A 10,688-nucleotide genomic window follows, 5' to 3' on the forward strand; every position below is an offset into this window, starting at 1 on the left:
CACGCTCCCACTTGCTCACATTTACTCACTGTCACTCGTTCATTCATGCACTCGCTTACACTTACTCACTCTGTTACTCACCGACTTACTCACATTCTCTCGTTCATTCACATTCGGACCGTTACACATTTAAGAAAAGTAGGCTATTATTTTGCAGTAACTTTTTCTCTTAAGAGAAATACATCTCTCTCTTTCTCTCTCTCTCTCTCTCCAGAATGCACACTGATGACCAAAGCCAGCAAGTAATTAGCTTATGGAATGCAGAAAATCTTATTACAGAGTGTGCACTAGTGGAAACAAGAGCATTCATAACAGATTTTTCTTAAAGAAACAATCGTCGTGCAGTTGATGCTCACAGTTTCGTAAGAAAAATCCTTAAATAATATCTCTCTCACACCCACACACACTCTTTGATTCTTGAACACACACACAGACACACACACATACGTCACATATAACTCGAATGCAGCTCTGCTGGATAGTTGCCGTCTTTCGCTAGCGGCGTCTGAAACATTTTGGAAACTGTCAACACTTGTGTCCCACGACTGTACATCCTGATATTTCTTACATATTTTGTTTTAACTGAACCTTTTTAGTGTTTCTGGACCATCCAGCTTTAAGCGGGTTATGGCAGCAATCACTGCGTTGGCCCTCCCTAAGCGGCCCTCCAGAAAACCGTTGAGCAAGACTGGCAGCGGGCTTCGTCAACGCCCAATGGAGGGCCACTGGTTTGACGTACGTAAGGCCTGCAGAGAGCCGCTCTAATTTTGTTTGCTGGGCTAACGTGTTTCACCCTCAAGAGGCTGCCAGCACCACCTACAGTGTCCCTAAATGGAACACCGTCCCCTACACCAGGACAGGGACAGCATGTGGGAGATGTCCGGCCAGGTTGGGATGGGGGAGTTTGGGCTGTCTTTCAGCCACTCCTCTGCACTCTTTTTAGGAGCAGTGAGTAGCAGGCTTTTTTTTTTTCATTATTATTATTATTTTTTCCCCCCTTGAACTGTCTCCTTTGCTGTAAAAAAAGAAGAAAAAAAAACTGGGCCAGCTACATCCATTACCTGCACACCTCCTGCAACAAGCAGCTGAACACCATGAAGAGGATTGCAGGCATCCACTGAGGGGCTAACTGAGAGCTGCTCCTTCATTACTAATGCACCACCATCAGAGCACAACTACTGTATGGTAGCAGCATCTACGGGGCAGCAGCTCCCTCCACCCTCACCAAATTGGACACCGTCGAAAATGCTGCCTTGAGGATCGCAATGGGTGCCATGCGGTCCTCCCCAGTGGTCTCCTTCCACGCAGAGAGCGGCACCGCCCCTCTAGCCACACACAGAAGGGAGGTGCTGTGCCACCACTACCACCGCATCATGAGCCTGCCACCTTCCCATCCCCTCTCGGAGCTGTACGGCACCTCAGGAGTGGACCAGCACACCAGTCTGGCTTCCTGCAGCTCGCCAACCCCTGATAGTGACGGCACACTACTGGTGCACCTACTACTCCACCTCACTCCACCGCCACCACAACCTATCAGCCCAACTCCCCCATCCCACCCTGGCTGGACATCTCCCACATGGTGTCCCTGTACATCCACAACCTCCCACATAAACCGTCCTCCAGCACTGTGGTGGGCACTCACTTCCTCAAGCTGTTCAGGTCCCTCTACCACCACCACCTGAAAATATACACAGATGGCTGGCACTTCCCTCTGCCACCCTCCATGGCATCTGCCATCTATGTCCCCAGCACCAGCACCTGCAAGGCATGGAGACTCCCCCCAGAGACAGACGTCATGACGGCTGAGCTGTACGCCCTGCACCAGGCCCTCACACACCTCCACACCACCCACAGCAGGGCCAAGGCAGTCATCTACACCGACTCCCTCTCGTCACTCCACCTCCTCCTCTCCCGCCACCCAACTTCCTCGACAGCCCTGGCCCACACCATCCAGCGGGCCCTCCTCCACCTGACAACTGAGGGCTGGGAGATCACCGTGCAGTGGGTGCCCTCACACTCAGGCATTAAAGGTAACAACATCGCTGACACCGCAGCCAGGATGGCCCTCGCCGAGGTAACCATCACGCCGCTCCCCCTGCCACTCTCCACGGCCAAACGCCTCATCTTCTGCACCTGCCACTCTTTATGGGGCGACATACTCACTGACACCCTCTGCACCACCTCCATGGGCCAGTACTGCACCAACTCCTCCCCACAGCCATGGGTGAGGAAAACGTCCCACATCCTAGACGTGGCCCTGACGCGCCTCCTCCTGGGCCACACAAGACTCAGCGCTCACCTCCACCGCCTGCGCCTGGCCTCCGACCCTCACTGCCCCTGGTGCAGGACTGTTGAGGAGACCATTGAGCACCTCCTGCTGCACTGGCCCCGCTTCCACTCCCAGTGAGTGCTGCTCCATCAACTCTGCTCCCTGGACGTGCCCACCTTTGACCTGCCCACGTTGCTGGCAGTGGCAGGCGTCCACCCCTCACGCCAGGAATCTGTCATCCGCCTCACCTGCGCCTTCCTCAGGAAGACGGGGCAGCTGATGCGCCTGTGAAGCCCTCACAGAACGACATCAGGGCTCATGTGAGTGACTAGTCGCTGTGGCTCAAAACAACAACAAAAACAACAAAATGTGTTATAAAAAAGTGAACTTTATTTACTTTTCTTGCCAGTGGGCAGCAGCAGCTTGGTGTGACACATGATGCCACCTTGCCGTGTTGCGCTGTGTACATCTGTATGCATTACTTACAACAGCATTTCCACTTAGGATGTCTTGGGGAGTTATTCAACAACTCTTGACATTATTCTCAAAGCACCTCCGTCGGCAATCAGCGTCAGACCGTTGATACCTGCAACAAATAGGTTGGAAGAAAGAAACTGATTACTGCAAACAAACAAATATGATTTGTACAGCTGATCAATCTTTGTAAGTTACTGAGTGCACTGCGTGTTATGTTTATTATATAGGAGAGAGAGAGAGAGAGAGAGAGAGAGAGAGAGAGAGAGAGAGAGAGAGAGAGAGAGAGAATTGTATATCTAAATATGTCAGGACATGTTGCATAAAGTGTGTAACATTAGAAGTGAACTTTACTTACTTTCATTTATGAGCGGGCACGGCAGCAACTTGGTGAGGCAGGCGCCACTGTAGCCAACTCTGTCAGTACCGTTCTTGTGTGTGGTAGTGCACGAAGCATGAGCTGCACAGCGGTGTTTGGCACTCTTTACACATTTGTGTAACAAGTTTGCGGGATCTTGGACGGAGGTCTGATGTTGCACAAACTTTACACTGGCGCTGCCCTTTCTTCCTGTTTCTTCGTGTCTCGCCATACTGCATCTCTGGTGGTGGAATGTCCACGAGGTGGTGACGAGAGACAAAATCCCTAGCAGCCAGGCGATCAGGCAGATCTTGGGTAGACACAGCATGGCCTGAAGATGGCTTCACATTCCCATAACGCTGCAGCAGTTGGTAAACAAGGATGCGGCAAAATTCCTTGAGCGATGGCCTGTTGCCTGTTTTGACCAACATAAGGTTATGCGCGTTAAGAACACACATTTCAACCAGGTGGAACAAAACTTTCTTGTACCGCTTCTGTGTCTTCCTGATGCATTCAATATTTCTGAGTTGCATGTTTGCATTGTTGACAGGTCGCATTTTTTTTTTTTTTTTTTTTTTTTACATTGCTGCCTATTGCGCCGGTAGGCTTCTTCCCGGTGGATCCTGATGGTCGGTCCAAGGCTTCATTCCGGTGGGTCCTGATGGTCGGCCCAGCCCGTTCTGGCGCAGGCGAGTGTTTATAGTGGCGCCATCTTGCATTGGCTCATGCTGCCCTCCCAGAGCTCATTTTTGATCCTTGAATCTAGAGTCCGGGTTGATAGGTGGTCTTCTGGACAGCATGTGGGTAGTTTTAAGCCACTCGGCGGCGGCTGAAAAATCCCAGCTTGGTGGCACCGGGCGGGGATTGAACTCGCGTCCTCCTGAACACGAGGCCGTTACTTTGACGACTCAGCCACCGCCTCCCCCTGTTCTCACTGTAGTCTAAAAGGACATCTGGCTTCATTATTTTTTCTCCTGTCTTCTGATGTCTTTTTCCAGAGTACTTCCTTCCTCCTGTGTGGATGGTGGTCAACAAATTTATTTCTCTCCTGTCCTGCCACTGCACTGCAAGCATGCCATCGCGCTGGTGGAGGCGAAGGTCATTTCTTTTCAGGCCTTGTGCAAATTTCGGCATGTTTTTCCGTCTTGGTCTAACCGTGCCCACGAATCCTGTGTTGTGTTTATGTAAGTACTGACAGAGGTTTGGACTTGAATACCAGCTATCAGTATAAAGCACATGGCCGTTTCCAAGGTATGGCTGCATGAGCTGCTTCACCACAGCTCCTGATACACCCAAGGGATCATTTCTCAGTATTTCAGTGTTTTTACCAGTATATAACATAAAATCAAGAATCATGTCAGTGTCACAGTCACACAGCATAAAAAAATTTATGTCAAACTGGTGCCTTTTGGATGGAATGTGTTGCTTGAATGACAAACGGCTTTTATGAGGAATGAAACATTCGTCGATTACAAGCTTTTGGAAAGGCTTAAAGGATTGTTGGAATTTCCTCTTCAGCATTGTCAGCACTGGCTGAAGCTTGCATACTGGGTCCATTCCATTTTCCGTGTGCCTGTCTGACATGTGCAGGAACTTCATCAGGAGCTGAAATCTGTCACGACTCATATATCTTCCAAATATGGTGAGAGGAGTGAGTAAGTCTCTTGCCCAGTAGTCACTGATATTATGTAGCTTTAATGGCGCCATCAGCATGACATGGGCCAAGAAAACATACATTTCTGCAGTGGTTGTGTTTCTCCACTTCAATTTTCTTGCACAATCCTCATCACTACAATAGCCACCTTTGTGCAAAAAGTAGCCGTTAGTGTGGGTGACAAGTGTGTCCATAACACTTTTACTGAAAAACTGCTCAAAATAGTCAATATAAGGACTCTCCTCACTGATATCACAAGCACTGCTGATTCCAGCATTTGTCCCTGCAAAGCTGTGGACTGCAGGCACAAAACCTTGCCCATCAGACCACCGGCCTTGTTGAGCACCCGTACATGCTCTTGGTGTGCGCACACGGGGTGAATCAGCATCTGTAGAATTTCCTGAACTGTCACTACTCTCACTTCCACTGTCACTGTCTTTCTCACTGCTCAAGTCAGAAGAACTTTCACCTGAACCACTCAGTATTCTGCGGCGCTTGTGTGCCACAGGCCCGGGAGGTGGAGTGCACAGATGGCAGCGAGATATGTCACCGTCCTCTCTCAAGTCAGAAGAATTTTCCTCTCCTGAATTACTCAAGGTTCTGCAGCACTTGTGGGCTGCAGGCTGGGGAGGTGGAGAGCGAGGTGTGTCACCGCCCTCCGTGATCACCTGGAGGTGCTGGTGGGTGTGATCAATTGTTTCTATTCGATTACTTCCACTACTATCTGAAAAATATTGCAGTCGATTAGTTTTCAGTAATCAAATCCTTGAAGCGATTACTACAGAAGATTTCTATTTACTTTCTATTTAGTTAAGTTATTGGAAAATGTTTCTCAGAGGAATAAAAGAAAACTTGAGTACATGCTTTGAAAGTTGTCTTTAATGCCACTCCAAAGTATTTGACCCCCTTGGTCCAGTGAACCCTTCATTATAAGGGGAAAGTTTCTCTCCCAGAAGGTCTGGGCAGTAGAGGTAGGCTGGGACACACCCCTGGAGGAGAAGTTTATCAGGGAGGGGACATCATAAAACAAGAATATTATAAATGAAATCAGGGCCTTATATTTTCATTCTCATTTCATTATATCCCCTTTTTAGGAACCTAAAGAAACCACTTTTGTGCAATATAACCATTATGTAATTATCATACAAAATTACACTGCTGGGAACTCAAAGTCCCATCAGGCTTTGAGAGATAAAAAAAGGAAGGAATATCACTAAATCAGCCTTCCTCGACGTTGGGGGTACTGTATTGTCTCCGCCAGTTCTTCTCCCCCGCTCAGATGCTTTCCATTTATAGGGGCCTTGTCCGCCCTCGTATGGAGTATGCATCTCGTGTGGGGGGGCTCCACTCACACAGCTCTCATGGACAGAGTGGAGTCTAAGGCCCGGATTGTCAAATCTAACCTTTGGGCGACGGGACCCTACGCCCAGAAATCTCTACCGTTAAACTGTTTTGGGTCGCGAGGGGTCCCGCCGCGCCGAAGGGGGAAGGGACGAGACGAAGGGACAACAAACACCGCCTCTTCCCCCTACCCTTCGCTGCCGCTGCTGTTATATTACCCCAATATTTGACCAGGTAAGCACATTTCCCACATGTATCAATAGTTTTTACCAGTTTAAGGATGCATTTAGCCTATGTGAACACGTAAAAGGGTCAAAAGTAGCCGTCATCACGTAGGGTAAGGTAGGTCAAAAGTAGATGTGGCAGGGGGCACACAGAGCTTACTTTCATTCCAATATTTGACCAGGTAAGCACATTCCCCACATGTATCAATAGTTTTTACCTGTTTAAGGATGCATTAAGCCTATGTGAACACGTGAAAGGGTCGAAAGTAGCCGTCATCACGTAGGCCAGAGTGGGTCAAAGGTGGCTGGGGCGGGGGGCACACACAGCTCATTTTCATTCCAATATTTGAGGATGCCAAAATATGCAGCGGCCACAACTAGATTCCAGCTGCTTTTTTCCCATATTTACCAAAATATAGCTACAAACATAATGCACTAGACCATGACTTTGAGGTACCTATATAATAATAATAATGTGTTCATGAGTGAATTAGAAGACTCCTATTAGATAAATACTTCTTTTTTGTGGATAAGTTGTGCATTCTTATTTCATTGCTTTGGTCTCTAGTTAGGTACCTACATGGTGGCACTCCTGGGTTAAAATTTGTAATTGATTTTGCAGGTTACTGAGAGCATGGCCACTTATGAGCAGGTTTGGGATGATCTGGACCTCTTGGATCAATTGGAGGAGCTAGATGGTGAGATAGATGCCGAAGGAGTTGTCGGACGTAGATGTTGCAGAATTGTTACAGGTAAACCCCAACAGACTTAAAGGATTATGTATACACCTTCGTAACACGCATCTTTCCCCAGACAGCAAATCCAGCCCTCTGCCCACACGTAAGCACTTGTCACATACATCATCATCCCTTTCATTACTTCCTTTCATGACTGCGCCTTCTTCAGATGTTGCAATGCTACAGTCATGTTTTACCGACAATCTGAATCTCCCCGTACCATCTCAAAGCCTACCAAGCTGACTTCCCCCATAAGAATGCCACATAAGGAATGGCTATGATATATTAAGTATATAATTATTAATGACTGTACACTTACAGATCGGATGAACCCTTTCACAGCAATGAGTGATTATGAATTCATGGACCGCTTCAGGGTCAGGAAAACGTCAATGTACGACCTAATTGAAGAAATTAGAGATCACCTTCCTGCCCCAAATGACTCAAGAGGTAATTTATTTCACCGTACATTACAATTATACAGTGTTTCTCTGTCAAACTGTCATATGTACCAGTTATATTGCACGTACCAAGTGTCATTTATAGTTCCTATCCATCACAGCCTCAAGGGTTAATTTGACATGAGTGCAGATGCCACACACAGCCACTATGTATGCTCCCAACTTTGCTGTTACCTTTTACTCGAGCTTCCTCTCTTGACAGGCTGTCCTGTTCCGCCACATCTCCAAACCCTGATCGTGATACGCTGCATGGCAACTGGAGCCCACCAAATGACTTTAGGTGACTGCCATGATGTATCACAAACAACAGTCAGGCAGTGCCTGAAGGTGGTGTCAAGAGCAATTGCTAGCTTGAGCAGGCATTATATACAGCCACCTTCGGGCAATGATCTGCAGCGTACAATCCAGGATTTTCATGCCATTCATGGAATGCCTGGAGTTATCGGGGCAATTGACTGTACACACATTGCCATACTGAGACCCTCTGTTGAAAATTCAGAGGTGTTTCAGTGCAGGAAAGGTTTCTTTTCATTGAACGTCCAAGCTCTATGTGGACCTGACCTGCGGTTTCATAATGTTGTTGCCCGTTGGCCAGGGAGTGTCCACGACAATAGGATTTTCTATAACAGTAGGCTCTGTGCTGATATAGAGGAAAATTTAAACCCTAGGTATCACTTGCTTGGAGATGCTGGCTATGCCTTGAAGAGGTATCTGTTGACGCCAGTGTCAGTTCCAACTAATGAGCACGAGAGGGCTTATAACAACAGTCATACCCATACAAGGAATACAGTTGAAAGGGCATTTGGTGTTCTAAAAAGGAGATTTAAGTTAGGACAAATTTAGACACCACTAAAGCCATCATAGTTGCTGCAATGGTACTGCACAATATTGCAGTCTAAACTAGACTGATTTTGCCACAAGATGGAAGGGACATGATAAACATCGATATTAATGTTCTCCATAATGAAGTGCCAATACAGAGACAGGCGAACGTACTAGGTAGACTGAAATGGCAGCAAATCATTACTGACTTCTTTTAAACAAGATGGGAACATTATTGTAGGTGTAAACAGATGTCTTCTCTGTCTCCGAACTGTTTCTTTGTAAAGGTGGTCAGATGGCATCCACTTGAGCCTTACCGTGGGCACACCCTTCAGACAGTTCTTGAGAGTAAGTAGTAGTTCTATGTGAATGGTGTAGTATATATTTCTTTTTGACCAATTGTTAAATAAAGCTCAGGTGCTGCCATATAGTTTTTACCTTTGTTTTTTGATATCACACAAAAGTCATAACATGAAAGTTCTTAAATTATCTTAAACATGCAAGAAATTGGATGATGTTAGCAAGGCAAACGCTGATGTCAGTTGGCATACAATATTTTTACTTAAACATATTTACATAAACTTAAAGCTATTCTTACATTCTAAGATTATATTTACAAAAACCTATTCCTACAATCTAAGATTAATATGTATATTTAATCTAGAGTTATATTTACATAAACTTAAACTTATTCTTGCATTCTAAAATTTATATTTATATCTACATCTAAGCTAAACTTAAATTTACATTAAAATTATACTCATTATTAATTTGTTTTTATTGTTTATTCCTTAATTCTAGTAATTTTTGCCGTGCAATTTCCTTGTAAAGTCTGGCCTCTTCCCGCCTCTCCTTGGCTTCTTCCCGCCTCTCCTTGGCTTCTTGCCAACTCTCCTTGGCTTCTTCAAGACGAACCTGCATGTGCTGCATCTGTAGGTCCATCAGTGCGTCCCTCTTCTCCAGAAATCTCCGCTGCATTTCTTCTTTCTTATTGCTAGCACTTTCTCCTCCTGGTGTGCCATATAGTTCATGGTCCTGAAGTGCCCTCCTGGCACTACGCTGCCTCCTCTTTGCACTTGAGGATGGACAGGAGGACACTTCGGGTTTGACCACACTGTTTCTTTCCTTGAGTGTCGGCTCTTCTGCTGGTGTCGGTAGAGGTGGCGCAGCGGGCTCTTCCAGATGAACCACTTCGTAGAGGGCGGTTGAGTAAGAATTTTTTGGCATTAGATAAAAGAAGTTAGTTTGTGAGAAAAGATTATAAAAGTATATGTGTGTATATTAACCTCTAGAATACAGGTCTTTATTTCTGTGGCTCACGGAAGTGTCAGAATGTAACTTTTTTCCATTTTTAAAGTGCCTTTACGGAGAACAAGATGCCACATAAGCTACTTAGGTATCCACACAGGCTAGCTACGTCAATAAACAAACAAAAAACGCCCTAAAATCCGGCACATGCCCCTAAAGTGGTCAGTCAAGGCAGTGATAATTGTGGCCATGGCTAGGGCAACGTGGTCTCGTCAGTGCTCCCTCCCTAGGGCTAGCCAGACCCAAAGGAATACATTTGGTTACCCACAAGGGCTAACCCCATCAGAAAACGCACAAAAAACATCATACAATAGGTCGTATGATGAGTAAATCCAGTCATACATGTGAGGCTGACGAGAGCCCAACAGGCTGTAGTCAGCTCTCCCTCAATTAGGCTAACTAGACCCAAAGCAAGCTATTTGCCTACCCACAAAGGTTAACCCCGTCAATAAACACACAAAAAACATCATACAATAGGCCAAAATGTCCTACCTTGTAAATAAATGCAGGGAAACTTAGAGAGGTGGTGATAACTCCTTGCCGCCAGCAGACAAACGACAGAATGAAGACAGCGATGCGCACGTAAATAAACCTTCCAACGTACCAACCCCTCCGTGTTCCACGCACTGGTAGGGGGAAGAGGAGGGACGATTTAACGCTGCCGAGGGCCATCAAAGCGCCGAGTTCTCCCTTGGTGGGGAGCCGTTATGAAGGGGGAAGGTTAGATTTGACAATCCGTGCCTAAGGCTTTTCGTCTCATCAGCTCTCCTCCTCTTACTGATAGTCTTCTACCTCTTAAATTCCGCCACCATGTTGCCTCTCTTTCTATCTTCTGTCGATATTTTCATGCTGACTGCTCTTCTGAACTTGCTAACTGCATGCCTCCCCCCCTCCCGTGGCCCCGCTGCACACGACTTTCTACTCATGCTCATCCCTATACTGTCCAAACCCCTTATGCAAGAGTTAACCAGCATCTTCACTCTTTCATCCCCTTCACTGGTAAACTCTGGAACAGCCTTCCTTCATCTGTATTTCCTCCT

At 46.6% G+C, this 10,688-nt stretch overlaps 1 pseudogene; it reads left to right on the top strand.

Annotated features, from left to right (window-relative positions):
* Positions 1-5,750: 5,750 nt before the first annotated feature.
* Positions 5,751-10,308, top strand: LOC126986095 (putative nuclease HARBI1; annotated as a pseudogene).
* Positions 10,309-10,688: the final 380 nt, after the last annotated feature.

The sequence above is a fragment of the Eriocheir sinensis genome, chromosome 61 (genome assembly GCF_024679095.1).
Source record: "Eriocheir sinensis breed Jianghai 21 chromosome 61, ASM2467909v1, whole genome shotgun sequence".
Classification (NCBI taxonomy): domain Eukaryota; kingdom Metazoa; phylum Arthropoda; class Malacostraca; order Decapoda; family Varunidae; genus Eriocheir; species Eriocheir sinensis.